The sequence below is a fragment of the Ascaphus truei genome, chromosome 6, assembly GCF_040206685.1.
Source record: "Ascaphus truei isolate aAscTru1 chromosome 6, aAscTru1.hap1, whole genome shotgun sequence".
NCBI lineage: Eukaryota > Metazoa > Chordata > Amphibia > Anura > Ascaphidae > Ascaphus > Ascaphus truei.
This window is the reverse complement of record NC_134488.1, coordinates 58,191,316-58,217,186: the sequence shown is the minus strand read 5'-3', so window position 1 is coordinate 58,217,186 and position 25,871 is coordinate 58,191,316. Positions and strand designations below refer to the sequence as shown.

The following is a 25,871-nucleotide window of genomic DNA, read 5'->3' as shown; positions in this document are numbered from 1 at the left end:
ATTACTGCTAAGGTAATGAAGGGGTTAACCTCTCCTGCTACCCCTACCGCAAGGCCTAAACACCCATCCTTGGGGCTAATAACACCTTCACCCACCCCGCTACCCACAATAAACACTAACACACACAACAGCCCTACTACCCACCTCCTAGGCCCTTAATAAACATTACACTATCCAATACACAACCCACACCCTGTGCCCCCCCATTAAACCATTACTTATTTATTTACACACAGGATTAATAACCCAGCCTGGCGGGGGTCCCCAGGTGGTCCCGATGTGTGTCCGCAGGCCCAACAGTGCACCCTGGGGGGTTCCCGGTTCTTCCCCACAGTTGTTTCCCGTGGGCCCTCAGGTGGTACTCGTGGGCGTCCAGGGGTTCTCGGGTGGTACCCGTGGGTCCCCGCTGGCCTGCGGTACCATTCCTGTATGTTAAAAAACAAAAATGGCCTACATTTCAATAAATACACCCCCTCCCCCAAAAACCTACAGTACAGTAATGGGCAAAATAACTATTATTATTATTATCCAGATATGGATAATAGATTTGCCCATTATTAAACACAACATTAACCAGGCAGCATAAATAAAGTCAATAAAAAACGTTCTACTTACCCCTGGCAATATGAAGGGCATCCTCGTCAGCTTACTGCAGGTCCCTGTCCTCCGTTGCCAGAAACAATACAGAGCAGAATACATTCTAATGGCCCCTAGCCCCTTAATCACCTTAGCAGTTAATAACCGCTATAGTATTTAAGGGGTTAACCCACCCTGCCAAGCTACCCACCTGGGAGGCCTAACCACCCACCCCGGACCCACTATACCCAACCTGTACCCATTGAGTGTCATAGTGATAAGCCACTATAGCACTCAATGGGCACCTAATCAAAATACATTAATGCACAAAAGACACAATAATAAAACATTGACTGTTAAAACCATGTGCTTTTTTTTTTAATGACGTAATTTAAAGGGAATGATGCCAGCTAATCAGAATGGCTGTGCTTCATTTCCCTTTAAGATGATGTCACTAATTCCAACATGGCCAGCGTCACATGGTATTTCAGCCAATCAGATTGTGGGAACTAAATCCCCAATCTGTTGTAGTACACCATGTGACAGAGTCATTTTATGGCAAGTATATGACGTCATCCAAAGGGAGTCACATGGTGTACTACGACCAATCAGATTGGGGATTTAGTTCCCATGATCTGATTGGCTGAATTACCATGTGACGCCAGCCAGCCATGAGGTACATACAGAGGTAAAGGGAAGGGTTCACAGTGTAGTGTAGGACCTGCATTAATTTTGGTTATACCTTGACGTGGTATGCAGGCTTATGACGCTTTGGCCAAAGGGTTTAACTAAATAGCCAAGTAAATATTATTATTATTATTATTGAAGTATTTAAACTTTTTACTTATTACTTTATATGTTTTGTCAATTGGATGTAGCATTGGGCACCCCTGTCTTTTGTTGAATGCATATAATCAACAAAATAAATCTCTGAATGGCATCATTATGATAAACTCCATTGTGGATGAAGATTCTTTTCATTCACCATCTGTATCAAAAAGCATGTAGTAATCATAATCCTTTTCAAAATCTCATCTTTTATATACATTCCCCTCTACTGTATTGTAAGGGGTTTATTATTAAACTTAAACAGAGCAAAGTTCAGACTGAGCATTTAATGCAGAGAGTATAAGAACCTGGAATCTTTATAGAAAGCACTTTAAAATCCACTTTGTGTTTAACCCATTTGGATGAAGTTTATTCAGTGTAAAAATCCAATGTGCCTCCTGTTCATATAAGGTACTAACCCTATCACTGCCACGTATTGGTGGTGGGATGTGTTCTAGGTCTATGCAAAGCAGGGCTTTCACAGACTCATGTGGACAAATGGTGAAATGTTTTGATACAGGGTGCATTGTATCTTGTTTCTATATCAATCTTAAATGTTCCAGGATACGTAGCTTAAGTAACCTACTGGTTAAACCAACATACTGTTTTTGGCACCCACAAATCAAGAGATACACCACAAATTTTGATTGACACGATATGAATGTATTAATTTTAAAATTGTGTGTATACTCCTGATTGTGGAAATGAGTAGTCGTGATAATGTGTGGACAAACTATGCAGCGTCCGCAGCAGAATGAGCCTTTCAAATTAGGAAAGAATGTTGAGGTTTTGTTAGACTTTGTTGGGTGTAACATACTGGGTGAAAGTATGTTTAGAAATCTTTCTAAATACAATACGTGGGTCAGAGCCACAAATCAACTTTGTTCAGCTCCGGAGACACTCTGCTCACGCACACTATGAATAAAAATAAAATGTAAGCAGCTTCATTACCTTAGCAGCTACCCGCTAAGGTAATGATTTTTTTATTTGGAGGGGGGGTGTTTGATACTAGTCTGCGGGAGCAGGGGTCTTCTGAGCTGAACAAAGTTGATTTCAGCCTCGGGGACCCCTGCTTCCTGAGATACAGGCCCTGTTATGGGGTGCCTGTATCCCTCTGCATTGTTTAGATCCCACGGTCACGTGACCCACATGATTTTAACATGGAGATACCGGCACCCCATAACAGGGCCTGTAACTCGGGAAGTAGGGGGTCGCCGGACCTGAAATCAATGTGGTTCAGCTCCGGAGACCCCCTGCTACATTAGTGTAATGTTAGAATTTTAATAAAACCCCAGCGATCGCCTGTGAGAGGCACGCAGTTCGAGTGACTGGATCAGCCTCTAACTGCGCGTCTATTACAGAAAAGCAGACTATGGTAGCGTTCACACAGCAGGGACCCCTGCGGTGTTACTCTGGTGCTTCTCGTAGCCTGCCACTGAACATCTCGGGTCCACCAGGCGGGATCACGAAAATGTACCTGGGTAAATTTTATCATAAATGCCGCCACAGCTGTAGTAGAGAATTTCTTGCATTTTCTTTCCTATAGATATCCAACTGCACTTTATTTGCGGTACCTCCAAAAAGCTGCTTCCCCGGTTCATGAAAACCAAGATGGCGCCCGTGCTAGAACGCACGTGCATGTGCATGTACAGGAGCAGGAACAGCCACAACAACAAGGAGGAATCTTTACCGACAAAAAGAGCAAGAACAAGAAACTGAAGAAAATACCCAAATCATCCCAAAGGCTTTACAAGATCTGTTTAAAGAGATGCAGGGTGTTTTTCAAGTGGCTCTTGACAAGGCTGTTGCTGAATTTAATGGAGATCTGACTTCCCTGACAGAACGAACTGTGCAGCGGGAAAATAAACTCATAGAATCCCTGCAGAGTCAGGGCTCAATGGAAGTCGAGCTATTTAGACTTAACGACGAAATCAGGAACCTGAATGACACCGTCGATGATTTGGAAAATCGGGAAAGGAGGTAAAGCCTCAGAATAAGAAATATCCCGTAAACAGTCGATCCTGGTGAGCTTTATGTCCAAGATTTGCAGATCCTTGGAAATGCAGGGATGTAATAGTCAAATTACACTATTACACCACCAAGGAGAAAATAATGAGAGTCTGTAAGAATCAAGAATACAAATGCAGCTACGAATATTAGAACTCTTGCCTGAGAAATTCTGGGGCAGTCTCACAGTAAATGCTGCAACATTGCCTCAACATTGCTGCAACATTTCCTCAACATTGCTGCAACATTGCCTCAACATTTCTGTGAGATTCTTAATGCCCCATTGGATTAACACAGCAGGGGTCCCTGCAGCCCCATTCCGTTTTGAATGGGGCTTCAGGGATCCCCGCTGTGTTAATCCGATGGGCCATTAAGAATCTCACAGAAATGTTGAGGCAATGTTGAAGCATTTACTGTGAGACTGCCCCAGAATCTCCCAGAATTTCCCAGGTAAGTGTTCTAATACTGGTGGCTGCATCTGTGTGGACTTTGAAGACTCCAGGATCCAGATTTTCCAAGATATTTCCAGATCTACAATTTCAAGAAGAAGAAGTCTCCACCCAGTCACAGCGGTCCTTAGAGATAATGAGATGTGCTATATATGGGCCTTCCCATTCCGTTTAGTTGTAAACAGAGATGGGAAGCAATTTTCATTAAGATTTGAGAAGGCGGAGAATTTTTTAGGAGCTCTTGGTGTACACGGCCAGCAATCCGCGAAACCGCAACGTTCCCTGATGCCCAAGAGACCACTGGAAGCTTCAGCGTAGAGTGAAAAAGAGGACCGTCCAGAAGCTCCGAATTTCGCCCATCTGACCTGACTGGGTCAGGGTCCTGTCTCTACGGCTAAACTCGGACTAGCTGGTGGAGGAGATTGGAGGCTCAGAATATATGATTTGTGGTGAACTTTTCTCCCCATTGATGCTTGATATTTTTATCAAGCATCGCTGGGGAGAAAAGTTCATCGCGGGTCATATATTCTGAGCCGCCAACCTCCTCTACCAGCTAGTCCAAGTTTAGCCGTAGAGACAGGCTCTACAATGGCAGGCTCTCCCAGGTCTCCCGTTGGACCTGGGTGGGGAACAGGAAACCTAAGGCTAAGATGACTTCCCTTCAATCTTAAAGTTATTTTCGTCAAATCTTTGTGGTGATGAATGTTCTAAGTTTTTATACTATATTTCCAGTTATTTTTGTTATAAGCCGTGTACCTTATTTAAGGAGCAGAAAAGTTTAATGTAAAAGGTGTAGACTGTTATTTAATCTGAAGGTACTAAAATGGTTTGGAGTTCGGAGGTAAAGAGGTTTGGAGGTTACAATATGGATGAGTCCTCCATCGGAGTTCGGGAATCCTCGAGGCTTATGCCCCCCCCTATTTCTTTTAGCCCTTTATTTTGGTCTACACAAGGACCAACATTTGAAAAGTTTTAGGATGCACAATAGGTCCATCCCCCATATACGTTTCGTTGTTGTTTTCTGTTTTTTTCTCCCTAATCTTCCCCCTCCCCCAAGGTGTCGTCCCCCCCCAGTACCACCATAGATCATCGAGAAGGATGCACCTTCCCTCCTTTAATGCGGACCGTAGTAAGTCCTCAAGTCCAGGTAACGACGCCTTCACACCCACACTCCATTCCACACTTCACGATAAGTAAAGAGCAAACTTTAATTTGTAACCTATGACTACCCAACTGCTCACAAAGTAGACTTTTTAAATGTAAAGGGACTAAATTCAAATAATAAAAGGAGACTAGCTCTGAGAGAATTTAAGAAGATGCAGGTAGATATTTTATTTCTCCAGGAAACTCATTTTAACAACCAGGACCCCCATAACACTTTTCGGTATACTTACCCGTTAGCTTACTATTCTTCTTTTTCCAAACAGAAAAGAGGAGTAGCTATTTTGTTAAAACATGATGTCCTATTTCAAACGGAAGAAATTAAAAGGGATAAGGAGGGCAGATTTATAATGGTGAGAGGTCTTCTGTCAGGGGTTAAACTAACCTTTGTTAATATATATGCTCCGAACGATCAACAAATTGATTTTCTGAAATCAATCTTAGAAGAATTGGGGGTTCCCATCGGGAGATATAATATTTGGAGAAGATTTTAATATGACCCTGAACCCTGATTTGGACAGATCCTCATCACCACGACATAAGATAGTGAACGAGGTACTGTATTCAACAAAGCAAAACATTTTAAGAAACTTATAAAAGATTTTACATTCGAAGAAGCATGGCGTATGAAGAACAAAAAACAAAGAGATTATACATGTTATTCTCCCCCGCACGATATATATATACAAGAATTGATTATATACTGTATTTGTGTCTGCAAATCTTTTGGATAGGGTTTCCCAGACAAATATAGGCCCTATAACGTGGTCTGACCATGCTGCAGTGCAAATGGTCCTGAAACCCCCTTTGATTAGACCTAAAGTGTTCCAGTGGCACCTTAATCAGTCGCTTCTGAATCAAACGGGGATAGAGGAACAGATAGGGAACATTTTGGTAGACTATTTCAAACTAAATAAAGGCTCAGTCGAAAGCCCGTCCATCCTTTGGGAGGCTCATAAAGTCTCCATTAGAGGTCAATTTATCTCAATAGCTTCATATAGGAAAACAACAAAAAAATTAAACAGGGTAAACTTATGGCAAAAATAATTGAACTAAAACAGGAACATAAATCACGGCCTTGCAGGAAGACATATAAGCTTATTTGCCAGACTAGAGAGGAATTACATAAATTATGTTAGGAAGACACAGAGAAAGTATTAAAATGGACCCGCCAGAATTATTATGGTAGCAAATTAAGAGTTGTTAAAACTAAATCGCAAGTCTCAGCGATAAGACGGGGTAACAGAGAAATCACACATAAGCCTTTCCAAATTGCTGAGAAATTTTCTAAATATTATAATAATTTGTAATATCTTGACTCATCAGACCCCAACTTTAATAAAACAGTCAGTGTACAAATAGCTATTTACAGGCATGCAAACACCCAAAGCTATCTGCGGAAGAATCGGAGGGATTCAATGCAAAAATAAATTTTACAGAGTTAAAAGAGGTTATTAAAGGTTTGAAACCCTTAAAAGCCCCAGGAATGGATGGATTCTCAAATCTATACTAAAAAAAATATTGGGGAATTTTAGCACAATATCATTTAGATACGTATGTTTAATAGTTTTCTATCGTGGATCCCAGATTCCCTCGCCAATGTCAAAAGCACATTTAGTAGTAATACCTCAGGAAGGAAAAGATCCAACGAGTTGCACAAGTTACAGACCAATCTCACTTCTTAATACAGATTTAAAAATATACAGTATAGTAAAATCTTGGCGAATAGATTAAACCCAATTCTGCCCCGATTAATCCACAATGATCAGACAGGTTTTATAAGCAAGCGTCAAGCCACAGATAATACATGTAAGATTATTAAAAGAATTGATTATGTTCAGTCTACTAAACCCAAAGCCATGTTATTGAGCTTAGACGTTGAAAAAGCATTCAATATAATTAATTGGGATTTTCTAGATAGAACAATGCAGGGGTTTGGCTTCTCCGGACCATTTTTTAAAGGGGGTCCAAGCCTTATATGATTCCCTTACAGATTCTCTGAAAATGCCAGGGGGGGGGGTCTAAACAAAATTAAGATTAGTAATGGTACCAGGCAGGGTGGCTCATTATCTCCCCTGCTTTTTGCGTTAACAATTGAGCCACTTGCAATTAAAATTAGGAAAAATCCTAATATTTAGGGTATCAAGATCGGCCAGGAATATTTCTCCGTTTACGACGATATTATTTTGACAATTTCTAACCCACTGACTTCTCTTCTCAATTTACAATAAGAACTTTCTAGATTCGGTTCGTTCTCCGGTTATAAAATTAATTCAGCCAAGTAGAGGATCTAAATTTAACCTTATCAGATATTGAGGTAAAAATAATCAAACTAAATTTCAATTATCATTGGAATAATGGAAGATTTAAATATTTAGGGATCTTTCTCACAAAAACTATCAATCTCTTTATAAATATAATTACCCAGAGCTTTTCACTAGAATAAAACGGGATCTTTTACTTTGGAGCAGTCACGAAATCTTCTGGTCAGTCAAGATGAATGTCCTCCCAAAACTGCTTTACTGTTTCCAGACACTACCGGTCGATATTCCGATAAAATATTTAAGGGATTTACAGAATAAAATCATGCCGTTTATATGGGGTAAAAAAAGACCAAGAGTGCCGAGATCAGTTATGCTCGCTCCCAGAAAAAGAGGGGGTCTGGCAGTCCATGATTTTAGGAAATATTATATAGCCTGCCATTTGAAACAGATACTTTTTTGGCATTCCTAAGAAAATCAATATCGGTGGGTAGATTTAGAAAATATATTTAATAGCTCCGCGGCACTCCCAGACCTTCTATGGAATAATAGACCTCTTTGATTCGGCAGTAATAACATTTTCTTGAAAAGTTTGGCATGGGGTTAAAATCTATTATCAACTATCCTCAGCTCTCTCGAGATGTACCCCATATTTTTGACAACCCAGACTTTGGTCCGGGTTGGTTTACTGGTACTTTTGATTTATGGAAGGCTAAAAACGTTAGATATGTGGGGGATATGCTTCTGAATGGTACATTATTAAACTTTAGTGACTTTTGCCAGAGATATTCCTTCATGGGTGCTAAGGTGTTCAGATTTTTGCAAATTTCTCATTATCTTAGGCAGCTTTCCCCGGGTGGGTCTTTCCCAGAGTGTTTTGTATTCGAAGAACTATGTAGAAAAAGAAATTATCAGTGGGGTCTTATCTCAATATTGTACCAAGTTCTTATTTCTGTCTTTCCAATAGGAACGCTCCTGCTCCGGTCACATGGTTCCCCGGCTCATACTGCTTACCTGCTGCTGTGCTGTGTAATGAATTCCTGCAGCTCCCACACCGGCTGAAGACCCACTTCTGATGCTGCCACCGCCCCAGGACCTCTGCTGCTCTTCATAGATGTTGCCGCGTTCTTCAACCCACCCTGCAGGTAAGTGGTAACCGGGTACCTTGCCTGGTAGAACTATAGATTTTTTGTACCTGATACCCGTTTTTTTTTTATAAAACATTACTCGGTACAACATCACTCCCTGCACACACCGTTATATGGATCAATGGGCCCATGATTTTCAGGTAGAGATTTCTTGGAAAGACTGGCAAGTTATTTGGGTCAATGCAACGAATACATCTTTATGCGCTATATCTAAAGAGAATATTTATAAAGTTATGTTCAGGTGGTACCTGACGCCTCAGAGATTGAGGCTGATCTATCCAGAGACCACACATCTTTGCTGGAGGGGTTGCGGTGGCGTCGAGAATATGGCCCATATCTGTTGGTTTTGCCCCCAAATACAGAGATTTTGTGGTATAGTGCAGAATTTGGTGCAAGGAACTATTGGGATAAGAATCCCCTTAGACCCGATTTAAAATGGTCCTGGGTAAGCCGCTAGATAACTTACATGAAAATAAATCGAAATTATTGTTACATATCCTGACCTGAAATCACAGGTGCCTGGAAAAAGCCACAACCCCCATCCAGGAGAGAGATCATCTTGAGAGTAAATGTGGTGCAATCTATGCAATCTATCTCAGCTTATATGAGAAACAACTCACGAAAATGCCAAAAAGTTTGGGAGCCTTGGTACTCTAGGTGGAATAGGTGAATTTTTGAGTCACTGTGGACTGAGGGCTGTATTTAGTTTCAGAGAGTTGGTAATTCTGTGTAATATGTGGAGTTGTGATTGTCTGGCATTGTTATAGTTCTGTTTCTTCGATACCGGTGTTAAATTGGTGGTACCTACCTACCTCCGGTCCCACTTTTTTTCTCTATTTCTGTATCTTTTTCCCTATGTTTTTCTAAAAAATGTAAATACAATATAAGTTACAAAAAAAAATGGAATAATTGTTTTCAGTTTTTGGCTCTTATGACATTTATTCTTATCAGCTACTTATTGTGCTACACTTATCTGCTTGACTAATGATGGCATCAGAATTCAAAACAAAGAAACACAGGATTGCACCAGCACAGTACATACCTGTCCCTCTGCTGAGGAAGGGGAGAAATAGATACAGGTAGGCTTGTGTTGTTCCAGAAGGAGCCGAAGCCAGTGAGATTAGTAATGAATATGAACCCACTCCAGCTTTCTATGTCATAAATAGCATTACACATAAATAGAATATAAGTTTATCTTAATTTGATTTTACATTTTATATACTGGAGCTACAATAGTAGAAGTGTACAATGTGCAGTCCCCTCAATAAATTATCTTTCAAGTGAGCTACACTAAATGTGATGTTCTTTAAAGCAGATGACTATTTTTTTTATTTCTTTATTAGCTATTATTATGCTCATTTGTTTTTTTTTTTTTAAAGGCCTAAAGCCTGCACTAGAGTGTTCACATGGCAATCTCTGCTGCTTACTCTCACTGGATTCACCTCGCCAGGAAACACAGAGCTGTTTTCTATGCAGAAACTTCCTTACCCTGAGATTTTCTGATAAGGTTCTTTGAAGCCCAGTAACAACCATTTAGATTTCATTTAGGCCAATTGTGTTTCGAAAAAGAACACACTGTTTAAAAAGCAGCAAGCTGCAATATATTAAAGGATGGGATCCGACACCCTATTGTACAGTATGGCCAAGAAGAATGTCAAAAACGAATAAAAAAACAACAACATACTGCACCGACACACTTTATTCGAGCAAATACCCAGTATGTACCTGGCAGATACCTGGAATGCGCCGCTCCTCACCTCTGACAAGCCCCGTTGCGTTTGCCTTCCCAGCCTGGGTTCATGCCTGGCTGACGGGCGGCTTATCTGTTAAATGATAATGATTAGGATTTAATAGGCTGCAATGCTTCGCGTGTCTACCAGATGGCATAAATTCATGAATTGTAATGCAGTATATATATATATATATATACTGTGCAGTATTGCAGCCAGCGGGAATAAAATGCTTCAATCCCTGCCTGGAAAATACCTCAATGCACTCGGGCAGAAAACAGTCACAAACCTCAATACACCCGGGTATACCCGAATTCGTGGGACTAGCCGAGCTCGAATAAAGTGTGTCGCCAGTGTATAAGCTTAGGGGGACTTCACCTTTATCATGCTAAACCTACATTTTATAAAGTGTCGTCTGCCTTTAAAATTAGAATAAACTGACTGTTGTATTGACTCGGATAGGGACTGTTATCTTTCACTGTACATGTAAAAGCACACAGTGTTAAGTTAAGTCATGTATGCTATGTTAATACAATTACCTCCACAATTGATGCAAAATTTTACAAAAGCAAGTGAGCAGAAAGGCCAAGATAACTATTGTTTTTAGCAATGTTATAAAAACCCGGCCTAGCTATCCATGCCAGAGCCTCCCTGGAGTTCTTGTGTTTCCTAGTGCTTACATACCACATGGACACCTGCAAGACGGAAAACATAAAGCAGGCATTCATAGACCTTGGCACCATCAGCCTGGGAACGGCTGGCTACGCGGACACTGATATTGTATCTCCAGATCAAAACATTCTCTTACTTTTGTCAGAGAAAAGAAACAGGCTGCAATTTCAGTCCTACTCTGTAGGGAATGTTCCAATAAAATGGCACTTCAACCTTTTAAAGACCAGTAAAATGCATTGTTACGAGTTTGGTATACCTGACATTTTTGGATCATGCTTTGTAATGGATATAGATACTTATGCAAATCTTTCCTTCCTTGTTTTTAGCCCTGTTAAAATTGCATTGCAAAATGCTCATTATTTAATGAATGGTAATTAAACACTGCCCAGCAGGTGGCTTATGTACTGATTTACTGATATATGGTTTCTGTTTAAACTACAGTTTTTTATTATGAAAATGTAGCCTCAGTTTGTAAAATAAACTGCAGCTAAAGGCAAGCTGCAGCCCAACATAGATGCATTGTATCTGAATGCTTTCATAGAGGGCAATAATTAGGTATGTTAAAATAGCATGGACATCCGCAATATTAATAAAATAACTAAGGTAGATCATAGCAGGTACTGAACGTCTTTGGTTAGAATGAGTTACTTAGTGGTACGAACAGTGGAATACGGTAGGAGTGTGGAAACCCAGTTCAAATCCCAGAGTCAACTGTCCATGTCACTTTGGGAAGATACTTTATGTCCCTGTGTCTGGCACCAAAATTAGATTGTAAATTCTTCAGCGCAGGTACTCATGATACCTGCACATTTATATGTACATCACTGCACAGGGGCGGATTGGAAGTGAAATGTGGCCTGGGCATTTCACTTAGCTGCCGGCCCTCTTCACGTGATGTCATGACGTCGCTGCATCTTTTGATGGCACAATGCATCGCCATGGGTAATCGTGTCGCCATGATGACACAGCGTCACATGACACCGCAATGTCGATGGAGAAGGAGTGCTTTCTTAAAGAGGCCCCGCTCTCTCCCCCGAGAATAAGTTTCATTGCTGTGGGGAAGAACACAGGGCCTCTATAACCGCGATGCATAGCGCAGCCTATATTTAAAGTAGCATATTTTTAAGTACTGTAGTCTGTAGTATGGGTTGAACAGGGAGTTGTGAGTACATAACTTGGTGATTCACCGCTCACCTGAACATCTAATCCAATGCTCAGATAATTCTATATTTCCTGCCGGTGCAGAGGAGGATTGTGTAGACAAACGCAAACATATAAAGTGGGTAAAGAGACCCACTCAAAAGATCCTCATTGATTGCACACTAGGCTAGGGATAATATATAAGGTGTCAATACCTATATACAATGGTGGTTCAGTCAATCTTTACAGGGAAGCAACTGCTCACTGCATTGAGTGAGGACAATTGCCACTAAAATGCCATAGCCAAAATAACAAAATTTTATTGAATATCAACAAGACTCACAACATAAACGGTGCATGCTCTAAACTAACTAAAACCAATTAAAATATGAATCCGGGAAACAGTAACAGCTGAAGCGGTCAGAATAAATCACCATCTAATTTCCATGTAGGTATATATAACTTGCCACTATTCATTGGCTGCTAATGGAATTAATATTCACTTGCAATGCACCTATAATGTGTAGGTGTGCAAGGGATGAATACACAGTGTTGGCGGCGCAGGTAGAAAACTATAGACAACTGCCACAGTATCTGCAGTATCTCCAATAGTACTCGCAACTATTCTAACACAATTATGGGTTGCACAATATCTGATCGCTTATACTGCGGGGCTGGTTTTAGTGAGTTTAGAGCATGCGCCGTTTATGTTGTGAGTCTTGTTGATATTCAATAAAATTTTGTTATTTTGGCTATGGCATGTTAGTGGCAATTGTCCTCACTCAATGCAGTGAGCAGTTGCTTCCCTGTAAAGGTTGACTGAACCACCATTGTATATAGGTATTGACACCTTATATATTATCCCTAGCCTAGTGTGCAATCAATGAGGATCTTTTGAGTGGGTCTCTTTACCCACTTTATATGTTTGCGTTTGAACAGGGAGTTGAACAAGAGTGAAACAAGTGGACAGCGCAACACCTACTGGCCCATAATCCTGGATTTGAATTTGGATATTATCTATACCAGGCTTCACATCTCAGCACTAAACAGTTACTGGTATGCCACCGCTGCTATTTATATTTGCTGTGACCTCACTTCTCAAAATACGTACTTCTTTCTACACATCCCATTATGTTTCTAACTCTATTCATATATCTCCATCTCTCCTTTCTTCGCCACTTCCCAGTTCACATGAAATTCTTTCTTACCTGCGCCCTCTGACACTACACAGCTATACCCCTTGCACCAAAACACACCCCTAAAAATCATCCTCACACATTCTCTTTCTTTCCATGCTTCTCCTCCTTGTTTCAGGGGATATCTCTCCCAGTCCTGGTCCCTGCCTTATTTCTGTATGCTCTTGTACTCACCTCCCACATGCCACTTCTAGTCCTTCTGATATCAACCTCTCTAACCTCATACTCATCCCCTGTCACCCTCCTTCCTCTCTCCCTTTCTCCTGTGCCCCTAGGAATGCACGCTCCTTTTCCACAAGTTCCTCTCTGTGCATGCCTTCTTTTTCTCTCACTCTCTGCTCTTCTTTGCTATGAATTTAAATCACTAGCCAACAAATCAATTAATTAATAACACCACTAGGCAACACATCAATTAAAACCAGTAGTCTACAAAATAAATAATTAAATAAAAACGCTAAACAATCAGAAAATGAATTAAAAACAAGCCATCCAAATTGCAAACAATTTAAGCCAAACAATAAACATACATAGAAAAAACAACAACCAATAGATAAAAAGCATTTGCCAAAAAATGCATTGGCTGTCACTGTATTTTTCTGTACCCTAAACAGGCACAGATTAATACATTATCAGTTAATGGGCAAGGAAAAATAAAAAAATACAATAAAAAAACCTGAAAAAAAGACATTTACATACATTCAATATTTTTTTTACCTATAGAAGCGTTGGCCCTCCGAATCCCATAGTTTCTGTAAGCTCTCGTACCGCGACATCATCAAAGTCAATCCAACACCGTCCACCTTGAAGATCCAGAACAGGTAACACAATTATTCTTTCTTTTATCTTCTGTCACCTTCTTCTATCTTTTTCTGTCATTATTTCTTTATTTTCTTTAATGTTCTATCTTCTTTCTTCATCTGTCAATCCAACCCCATGGTAAGTACTAACGGATTTTGTCTTGTTGTCTTCTTCCTGTTAAATGAGGCGTCCAGACCTTATATGTGGCCTGTGACATCACATTTTCAGGTTAGATGGTACAGCTCCAATCTGATTGGATGCTGTATCATGTGCCCGCCTCTTTTTTTTATTTTATGGATGTGATGTCATCTCCAAGGCAGGTAAGTCACATCCTTAAAAACACATGGCTATATCACATGGTATTACAGCCAATGGGATTGAAGACAATCCCATTGGTTTCTGTACCATGTGATAGGTTACATTAGTTCAAAAGGATGTGACATCACTTTAAAGGATTAGTTTTATTTATGCTGGCTGACTAATGTTTTATTTAATATTGGTCAAATTAGCTATTATCCATATCTGAATAATAGTTATTTTGCCCATTACTGTACGGTACAGTATGTGTTGGTGGGGGGGGGGGGGGAGTGTGGCGAGTGTTTTTATTTAAATGTTATCAAAAACAAATTTGCCACAGGATTGGTAACGCAGGCAAGCAGGGACCCACAGGGACCACAAGAGGACCCCCGGACACCAGCGATGATTACCCAATGGCCCACAGATTCCCACGGGGACCACCTGAGGACCCATGAACATCCGCAGGGACCACCCGAGGGTTCACAGACATCTACGGGGACTACCAAAGGACCCCCGGACACCCGCGACCTCTGTTATCAATTATGTGGGGGTAGAGGAGGTGGGTATTAGTGTTGTTGTGTTTTTAATGTTTATTGTGGGTAGCAGCTGTTTTAATATCAATGTTATTACTAGTGTATGTGAGCAGGGGGTCTCTGAAGCAGAACCTTGTTGATTTGAGGTCCGGGGGCCCTCTGCTTCCCGAGATACATGTCCCTTTATGGGGTGCCGGTATCTCCTATGCATTTAAATGTCCCGCGTCACGTGACCGTGGGAATAAAATGCATAGGAGATACCGGCCCCCCATAACGGGACCTGTATCTCGGGAAGAATCGGGTCCCCGGACCTGAAATAAACGCGGTTATGCTCTGGAGACCCCCTGCTCATGTACACTAGTAATACATTTGTTATTAAAAAACATTACGTTCGGGCAAGATTTGCACAGGGAGAGGCGGCTCTCTCTGAGCAGCTCTCTCTGCAGCTGAATGAAATCGCCGGGTAAGGCCTTTTCAGAGAGGCGATCATCACGTTGCCGGCTACTCGCCCCTTTTGGGAATTTTGCTATCACAGGTAATCGAGGCTTTCTGAATACCATGATAGCCAAAAAAAGTGGTGATTTTAAATGGCTCAGCGATTTTTTTTTATGAACGCTTAGAACATGGATCCCATTGTTTCATTTAATTGTCTTATATACATATGCCCTAGAGTTTTCGCTCTCTCCCTTTCTCTCTCTAAAGATATATATATATATATATATATATATACATACAGTATATACATTCTCCTCATACTCAATATCCACTTGTACAGTGTTAAGCAACATCAAATGACATAAAATCAGCTGTCATTTCACAATCTCCTCTGCATAATAATTGACCAAGTCCTATAATTTCGATTACACTGATCTATTATTTTTTTTGTTTTTTTGTTTCAATTTTTTTTTTATTGTTTTTGGAGAGACACAACATATAATCGACACTGTTACACATATACTGTTTGCACATTGACAATTGTGAATACTACAGTAGGCATCAACAGTCTGTTATCGCTGTTTAAATAAAATATTTGTTTTAACACGGTCATTGCACTGTTGTCATCTGTTCCCATATCTCATGTTGTGTTAAGGAAGCAGCCGCTTCCGTATATGTCTCTCAGAGTATTAGCAAAGGAAAGAGAAGAGCAGAAAAGAAAAGGGAAAGAAGGGGGGGTCGGGGGGAGGGAGGGCGAAGGGGAGTGGGGGGACGAGCCCGACACTGATCTATTATTTAATATACAGTTCAAATATCTTATGTCCCCTGAATGTAGGATCCAGCACATGATTTGCTCAATGATCAAAATTTTTCCAGTTTTTAAAAAATCTTCTACGTTTAACATTTTTATCCCGACCCCAAACTACGTAGAGGTCCCTCAATACCCTCATAATTCCATAAAATCTCCTATGTTCCATAATATTATTGAAAGTAAAATAGTGTTGCAGTATGTTGGTAAATACAGTAATTGTGTATAAAAAGATCTTCTGAAATCAGCACAAACACATAGCACACCATGCACAAAACCTCACCCATTGGGAGCACCCAAAAGGAGGGTGGCATTCTGGTAATCCGCAATCTCAACAGGAGCAACCATATAAGCACTGCACTTGCTGCCACATGGGGTCTTGCAGGTATATTTATTAGAGTACTTAACATAATTTCTAACTTAGCAATCAGTTAAAATGTGGAATTCATTACCCATGGAGACTGTGACGGCAAAAACAATAGATATGCTCAATAAAAGGTTAGACATCTTTTTAGAAAGGAAGGTATACAGGGATATACCTAATAAGTAAACATGGGAAGGATATTGATCCAGGGAGTTATCTGATTAATAATTCTTGGAGTCAGAAAAAAATTATTTTTCTCCTTATGAGATATCATTGGTTGATATTTCACTGTGGTTTTTGTTTGCCTTCCTCTGGATCAATATACTGTAAATACGGTTACAGGATAACGTATCGGTCATCTAAATTTAGCATACAGTAGGTTGAACTTGATGGACGTATGTCTTATTTCAACCTCATGTACTATGTAACTATGTATCTGTAACGGGTGGACCCCCCTTGTCTGACCCACCCAATCTCACATTGGCCCGTGTGGTCTAACCGGTCCCCATTACGTGATCGTGTATGGTGGTGCACCTGCAAGTAACAGGACTCCTGAGTCTCCCGCTTGATGGTATTAGGGGATGTCATCAGGACAGGTAGCTGAGGTAGTGGGTGCGAGTCCAACTTACTTCATGTGCAGCGCCTCCACCTCATCAGGATCTGTGCTTCCGCAGGGAGATGGTCCTGGTGAGGAACTCCTTCTTGGTGGTGCCATCCACTGCTGAGTAACTTCACACTCACACAGTGGATGTATATGCGAACAAGACATCTTTATTTGCATGGTATGGGCCAGCTGCCCCTCACAGATAGCAACTCAGCCGCTCATCTCTGTGCAGCACTCCATTAGGAAGGTCCCTTCTCCCTAATAGAGCTGCTTTCCACCTTTACTCTCAAAGAGATTTCCGCAGCTTCTCTGGCTGCTGTAATCTCCTCTCCTGAGCTGCTTTGTCTCTCTCAGCTCCTCTCTTGAGCTGCTCTGTCTGTCAGCTCCTCTAACTCTGCATCTCTCTCTTGAGCTGCTCTGTCTCTGTCAGCTCCTCTAATTCTGCATCTCTCTCTTGAGCTGCTCTGTCTCTGTCAGCTCCTCTAATTCTGCTGCGTCTGCTTACTGACTCACAGCAAGCAGGAGACACTGCAACACTGTTGCAAACCTTCACGTGCCTCTCACTGAACAGAGGCAGCACAACAACAGGAAACTGACTTCTAACTTTAGGCAGTGCTGTGTCTTATATCACCCCCCAGAGAACAAACCTGCTCTGTACCACTAAGTGTGGGCACTATGCATGTTGTCACTTCCTTTGGGGACATATGACACCTCGCCAGGGTTTGAGGGCAAACCTCCATTGATTGTTGCTGGCAATCCTGCATACTTACCAGGTTTACTGCCAGCATGAGAAAGAGATATGTACACCAATCTTACACTTGGCTACATTCTCCCCCTGGTGGAACCCCAAAGACCCGGCTGGGATCTAAATTTGCGGAACCTTCTTTCAGGTAGCACTGCAAAACATAACACATTATTACAGTACATATCTTTTCATAACACAATAACAGATACATCCTAACTGTAGATGTGTAACAACTAGGATTACCCCATGCTGGAGTATCCATTCTGGTACTACCATACCCTCTCAAGGTGGCTTGCGCACAGCATGGTCCACTGGGTTTAGAGCAGCAATGCTGTAACACTCTAGGGGACATACTAGACACTCACAATCAGCCCACAACTCTGGCTTGGATGCTAGTGGACTGAGAATATCATGCCCATACATTTCCCCAAGGCATCTCCTGGAGATGTAGACTATCCCCTCTTGACTACACCACTTCTCATCTAACCCACCATGATCCCAATTTTCTTTCCCTGATCCTTCCTCTTCATCAATGCCATATTCCCTATCTTCATCAGGGGAACCCATTTCAAACTTACTTTCTCCCTCCCATGGATAGTGAAAATAAAGTAACCACTTTTGGCGATCCCTAATAACTCTTGCCGACACTGGACGCACATAGGGGGTTCCCCGGGCAATAGGTACAATATGAGCAACATTACCCAAATTCCCAGACGAAACTCCCAATGTCCCTGGGGACCCAAAATTTGACCCAAGACTCTTAGGATCACACCCCACCATAACAGTACGATTGTCATCATTAGTGCAGTATAACATTCGTTGCATAGACATTTCCCTCCCCGACCCCTCATCGGAGACATAACAGTCACCCCAGTCCAGATTTTCCCCAGTCCATTCTTCAAAAGTGGCTCGGGACTCCCCAGACAACCCTTGGCTAGACTGGGACCCATAGGAAAAAGTGACAGGGGCAGGGGTTTTAACTATGGCCGGGGGTTGGGCATAGGGAAACACTGCCGGCATACGCGGGGCTACGACCCGCAACTTCTCGCTACCTTGCCCGGTGCCATCGGCCTGGCACTCCGGTTCATTCGTGTCCTTGTTCCCAAGCTTCCGCAGGGCCGGCCGGCTCTTCCCGGACCCCGTCGACCTGGTACAGCTGCTTGGCCGCGAGGACGCGGCCATCTCGTGAAACTCGCCGCCATCATGCGTTGGGTTCCCAACCGGAACCTCTTCCTCCAGAACGACATCCGCCACCGGAAGTGATGGTTCTGCTCTCCGCTCCATACGGGCCTGAGCTAGGCCTTTCTCCGCCATTCCCACCACCGACGCCTGTGGGGGGGGGTTAGGAGGTTCCTCACCACTTCGCTGGCTTGCGATGGGTTCCTCTGTGGTAGGCCGGACTGGCCGTTGTAGGGCACACGGGCCTACATCAGGGTCCGCAGCCGATGGGATAAATGTCTCTTTATCTTCAGCTTCACTTGTGTGGTCCGCCGGCTGGCGCATCACCACAGCTGGTTGACTACTGTCTTCAGTAGTACAGGATGGGGGTAGGGACATCTCCACAGGGGAACAGCGTTGGGGCGCTTCGCATTCGCTGGTGGCCATCGGCCTGAAGCGGTCCTGCTCCGGCGGTACCAGTGGTAGCGATCCCCCTTCTCCCTGGGCAGTCACCTTACCCTTCATTGATTCCTTCAGGAATGGTTCCATCATCTGGGGTTCCGGTTTTGGAACCGGATTTGGAGCCGTCTCTGTCATCGGGGCTTGGAACTCCTCACTCTTAGGTAGATAAGGGCTAGACACAAGCTGGTTTGCTCCTTTTGCAAAGAAAGTAGCTCCCCAAACAAGTTCTTTTCCCAGAGATACACAATCAGAGTCCTCACACCTCAAGCTGGTGATTCCATCATTGGATACTTCCCGGAATCCTTTAGGCAATGAATAACAGGCAAAGGTCATATCACCCTTCCTCACTTTATGTATACACGGGCACAAAAGAAAGGGGTAAGTCACTCCTCTGGCCCGCCATGCCAATGGTAGCTGAGGTTGTGGTTTGCTGCATTCTGTTTCTTTCTTAGGGGGAACAGAAGTTGCTACTGGCAGTTCACTGTGCTCACTCCCCCTGGTGGACTCTAGAGGAGAGTCTCGTAGACTTGTAGGCTGACCCAGCACAGGGGCGGAGTGAGTCATAGTCCATGAAGGCGCGGCTCCAGCTTTCGCGCCAAACTCCCCAACAGGGTGGGGTTTCCCCGTTGGCGCCAATCCTGGCCAACAATCAGCAAACTGCAAAGTTGCAAGACTTTCTGCAGCTGGCCCACGCGGTGTCCCGGGAACGCGGGAACCGCCATTTTGGTTAGTACTGTCTTTCTGCATCACATTTGAGGTAGCGTTTGGCTGTTTGTATATTGAATAATAACAAAGTCCATTTCGTTCCTCCCATCTAGCAACACTGTCGTCCTCACTAGCCTCGAGGTTACTTTCCCGAGAGCATAGACAGGACAAACCCGGCGCAGCCGTGGCTGTCACGCCAGTCTCCAACAGGCTCACAAAAGTCTCTTCTGTAGCTTGTTCTTCAACCTTGCACAGAACAGGTGCGATCTCTTCGTTTGCCCGCCATCCTGGACCTTCTGCGCTCTGCAGATCCTCCATTCTGATGGTTCTCTTTAGAGGAGGGGCACTTTCTACCAAGGAGTGGTTCTGACTCTGTGCTGAACTACTCACAGTGCAGGGGCGGGGCTCTGCTTTTCGCGCCAGACCCGGACAAAATTCTGCAACAATTTCTTGCACAGTCCTGGTGCTCGCCCGACTTGGCGGGAGCCGCCATCTTAGATGTGACTCACTGCTTGAGGGAGCCTCCATTTTTGCGGTCGCCATTCTTTTCTCTGTTATAATTTCTGTTATCGCACATGGAGCTCCTCTCTGCGGGGCAGCTGCCACACCGATGCAATAAAATGCCTTTTGCACCACCTTGTGTACCTAACGTAGATCTGACTCGTGTTTGCACTACCTCAGGCTAGGCTCACTCTTTCTGTGTCTACTGTAACGCTTTCCTCCAGTCTGTGCTCCTTGGTCAAGTGATCTGGAATGGAGACTAGAGTACTCTGGCTCTTCCATGCAGTACTTTGGGCGTCTACCTACTGTTGGCTAGCCTAGTGCGGACCCTTCCAGAATTCCTGCCCTAAGTTACCAGTTTATCCCTTCAGGCGTCCCCTGCTAGCGCTACCTCAAGTTGACTAGAACAGCAATAGCCTCCCGCTCCAGATCTACTAACCCCTAGCAGGATCCCAAGGCATCTTTGCGGCCTGCAGCTCCAGCAGCTCCCTGACTAGCCCTGGTTCCGTCCCACGCAGCACAAAGTGGCAGCAGACACTCTCCCTGTTTCCTAATGTGTGCCTAGCAAAAGCCTGTCCTGTTGACAGGTATCTCAGCAGCGCCTCCAATTGTAACGGGTGGACCCCCCTTGTCTGACCCACCCAATCTCACATTGGCCCGTGTGGTCTAACCGGTCCCCATTACGTGATCGTGTATGGTGGTGCACCTGCAAGTAACAGGACTCCTGAGTCTCCCGCTTGATGGTATTAGGGGATGTCATCAGGACAGGTAGCTGAGGTAGTGGGTGCGAGTCCAACTTACTTCATGTGCAGCGCCTCCACCTCATCAGGATCTGTGCTTCCGCAGGGAGATGGTCCTGGTGAGGAACTCCTTCTTGGTGGTGCCATCCACTGCTGAGTAACTTCACACTCACACAGTGGATGTATATGCGAACAAGACATCTTTATTTGCATGGTATGGGCCAGCTGCCCCTTACAGATAGCAACTCAGCCGCTCATCTCTGTGCAGCACTCCATTAGGAAGGTCCCTTCTCCCTAATAGAGCTTCTTTCCACCTTTACTCTCAAAGAGATTCCCCAGCTTATCTGGCTGCTGTAATCTCCTCTCCTGAGCTGCCTTGTCTCTCTCAGCTCCTCTCTTGAGCTGCTCTGTCTGTCAGCTCCTCTAACTCTGCATCTCTCTCTTGAGCTGCTCTGTCTCTCTCAACTCCTCTAATTCTGCTGCGTCTGCTTACTGACTCACAGCAAGCAGGAGACACTGCAACACTGTTGCAAACCTTCACGTGCCTCTCACTGAACAGAGGCAACACAACAACAGGAAACTGACTTCTAACTTTAGGCAGTGCTGTGTCTTATATCACCCCCCAGAGAACAAACCTGCTCTGTACCACTAAGTGTGGGCACAATGAATGTTGTCACTTCCTTTGGGGACATATGACACCTCACCAGGGTTTGAGGGCAAACCTCCATTGATTGTTGCTGGCAATCCTGCATACTTACCAGGTTTACTGCCAGCATGAGAAAGAGATATGTACACCAATCTTACACATGGCTACATATGTAACTAGGGAAGTGTAGATGGGGCCCCATGACCCCATGCCTTTACCTCGTCAGGTTGCTGGAATCCCATCAGAGAGAATGGCTCATCACTGACCAGACAATCAAGCTGCAGAAACAGCTACATGATAGTTGTCAGATCTAATTCTTTATTGAGACCCCTAGGATGCTAATTGCCCAACTCATGGATTCAAAATGCCCCCCTATTGTTGAGGCAAAGTATTCTATCACCCTTCCCTCGTAGTTTGGAGATCATTTCCATGATTTGAAAGTGCAGTTTATTCACATTGTGCCCAGCCATTATGAAATGTGCAGACACTGGCTAACCCAGAACCCTGCATCTTATGGTAGATTTGTGCTGTTATATGTATGTCTTTATTTATATAGCGCCATTAATGTACAGTACATAGTGCTTCACAGCAGTAATACATGTGACAATCATATAGATAAATACTGTAATAAAAATAACACATAAAGGGGAAAAGTGCAAATGTAACATTTAGTAAAAGGAGTCCCTGCTCCAAAGAGCTTACAATCTAATTGGTTGGTAGGAAGGACGTACAGAGACAGTAGGAGGGTGTTCTGGTAAGCGCGTATGCAAGGGGCCAATGCTTATGAATACGGTGTAAAACTATCACTCATAAAGCTACTCGTATGCTTCCTTAAGCAGGTGTGTTTTAAGTTGGGTCTTAAAAGTTGATAGAGAGGGTGCGTGTTAGATATTGAGAGGAATGGCATTCCAAAGGTGTCGGGCAGTCAGTGAGGCGTTTAAGGAGAGAAGACATCCTAAAGTAGAACGCAAGAGCTGGGATGTTGTATAGCGAGATATTGGGACTGAGATATAAGAAGGAGCAGAAGAGTGTAAACTTTAAAAGTGAGTTGGAGAATTGAGTGTGTGATACGGGATTTGATAGGAAGCCAGGAGAGGGATTTCAGCAGGGGAGATGCTGAGACAGATTCGGAAAGAGTAGAGTGATTCTGGCAGCACCATTTAGGATAGATTTTAGAGGAGAAAGGTGAGAGGCACAAAGGCCGGACAGCAGGAGGTTACAGTAGTTGAGATGGGAGAGAATGAGGGTCTGTGTCAGAGTTTTTGCAGTCAAGCAAAAGAGGGAAGGGTGTATCTTTGTAATACTGCAGAGGAAAAAATGACAGTTTTTAGCTACCTTTTGAATGTGAGAGGAGAATGTGAGAGAGGAGTCGAGTATGACCCCTATGTAGTGGGTTTGGGCTACTGGGTGAATTATTGTACTTCCAATAGTAATTTGGTAGGAGGTTGTAGGGCCAGGTTTGGGAGGAAGTATGAAGAGCTCTGTTTTTGCCTTGTTAAGTTTAAGTCGGTGGAGGGACATCCAGGATGTTATAACAGAGAGACATTCATAAACTTTAGTCAACAATTGTAAGGTCAGGGGTTGAAAAGTACATTTGTGTGTCATCAGCATAGTGGTGATATTTGGACCCAAGAGATGTGATTAGGTCACCTAGAGAGAGTGTGTAAAGAGAAAAGAGAAGAGGTCCTAGGACAGAGCCTTGGGGTACCCCCACAGAGAGATCGATAGAGAAGGAGGAGGTGTTAGCAGAAGAGACACAGAAAGTATAAAGGGAGAGATAAGAGGAGATCCTGGATAAAGCTTTGTTACGAATACCAAGTGTATGGAGAACGTGAAGGAGAAGAGGGTTCTCCACAGTATCAAACACTGCTGAGAGGTCCATACTTTGGCAGTATGGAGGTCATTCGTTATTTTAGTGCGGGCTGCTTCAGTGGAGTCAGCGGTGCGGAAGCCAGATTGAAGAGGGTCTAGGAGAGAGTAAGTATTGAGAAAATGGAGCAAGTGAGAGAAAACAACATGTTCAAGGAGTTTAAAGGCAAAGGGCAGGAGAGAGATAGGATGATAGTTAGAAAGACAGGTATTTTCAAGCTTGCTGTTTTTGAGTAATGGTATTACTGTTGCATGTTGGAAGGAAGAGGGAAAGGTGCCAGAGTAGAGGGAGGAGTTAAAAATGTGTGCGAGCGTAGGGATTATAGTAGGAGCAAAAGGTTTTAGGAGATGAGAAAGAATGGGGTCGAGAGGACAGGTGGTAGAGGGAGAAAAGGAGATTAGCAATGACACATCCTCTTCTGTGACAGCGGAAAAAGAGTCAAGGAAGGAAGGAGGAGAGTTAGGAAGAGGTGAAGGATCGGAGGGGGATACAGAGCGGATGTACATGGATTCCACCTTTTCCTTAAAATAGTCTGCAAAGTCCTGATGTGAGATGGAGGAAGAAGAACAGGCAGCAGAGGGTGGTCTGAGTAGGGAGTCAAAAACATTGAAGAGTCGGTGTGGATTAGACTCTTGTTAGAGTGTGTGTTGATTAGTGAAGAAAAGTAGGTTTGTTTAGCTTGAGAGAGGGCAGAGTGGAAACAGGATAGCATATATTTATAGTGAAGGAAGTCTGCGAGAGAGGCGTTCAGAGGAATGAGTGCAGGAGCGCAGCATGCGCATGTGGAAATTTAGCCAGGGTCCGGGGTTAGAAGGGTGAAAATGGCAGAGAGAAAGTGGGGCATGTAGATCAAGAGAGGAGGACAGGGCAAAGTTGTAATTCCTGACCACGTTAGGGTCTGGAGCAGAGCTAAGAGAGGAGAGGGGGAATCAAAAGTTGGTAGGCTGATAGAATGCAGGTCTCTGCAGAAACGAGGGGTAGATGGAGGTGGATAATGGGAGAAGTGAGAGAGAGAAAATGAGATGAGGGGATGGTCAGAGAGAGGAAAGGGGGAAATGGAGAAGTCAGATACAGAAAAGTTTTTAGTGAAACCAGATCTAGGTATTGGTCATCCATGTGGGTGCTGGCTGCAGTCCACTATTGAAGGCCAAAAGAAGAGGTTAGAGAGAGAAAGCTGGAAGCTCAAGGGAGAGAGAGGTCATCAATGTGGTAGTTGAAGTCCCCAAGGAGAAGAATAGGGGAGTCTGAGGAGAGAAAGAAGGAGAGCCAGGACTCAAAATGAGAGAGAGAGACAGAATGGGCATGAGTAGAGAGGTAGGTAGGCAATAGATGACAGCCACGTGGACAGGGAGAGGAGAGAAAATATGGACAGTGTGAGCCTCAAATGAGGGAAAAGCAAGAGAGGGAGGAATGGGAAGGTTCGGTAGAAGCAGATAGAGGAGAGCAGTATTCCCACGCCTCCAACCCTGCCATCAGGGTGCAGTGTGTGGGAGAAGGAAAAGGCAGCTTCCAGAGCAGAGTCAGACTGAATGAGCCAAGTTTCAGTTATAGCAAAGAGGAGCAGAAAGTGGGAGAAAAAGAAGTCATGCCCAGAGAGGAACTTATTAGAAATGGAGCAAGGGAACAAGACAAAGGGAGAGAGGAGTTAGGGTGACAAGGGAACAAGACAAAGGGAGAGAGGAGGGAGGGTGACAGGGGATGGGTATGAGGTTAGAGGAGTTGACACCAGAAGGAGTAGAAGTTGCATGTGGTAGGCGAGGATGAGAGCATACAAAGATAAGGCATGGATCAGGATTGGGAGAGATATCCCCTGAAGCAAGGAGAAGAAGCATGGATAGAAAGAGAATGTACAGATGCAACGGCCGTTATTCGAACAAATCACGGAGCCGTTTTCATGTGCACTGCTATACTCCATGCGGCATTATCGCTGCCAATCGCCCCAGGCACACGTGTTTATCGCGGTTGCTTTGTTTGAATTTCATGGATTCTGTTTCTTTGTGTGCAATGAAATTAATGAATTGTAATGTGTACATAGCT

General features: G+C 43.5%; 1 long non-coding RNA gene across 2 annotated transcripts in view; it reads right to left on the bottom strand.

Annotated features, from left to right (window-relative positions):
• The window catches only part of LOC142497067 (uncharacterized), a 175,119-nt gene extending 157,826 nt beyond the window's left edge, over window positions 1–17,293 (bottom strand). For both annotated transcript variants that reach the window (XR_012802173.1, XR_012802172.1), the window contains exon 1: window positions 17,033–17,293. This is a non-coding gene — a long non-coding RNA (uncharacterized LOC142497067). The remainder of the gene's footprint in view (window positions 1–17,032) is intronic.
• Window positions 17,294–25,871: the final 8,578 nt, after the last annotated feature.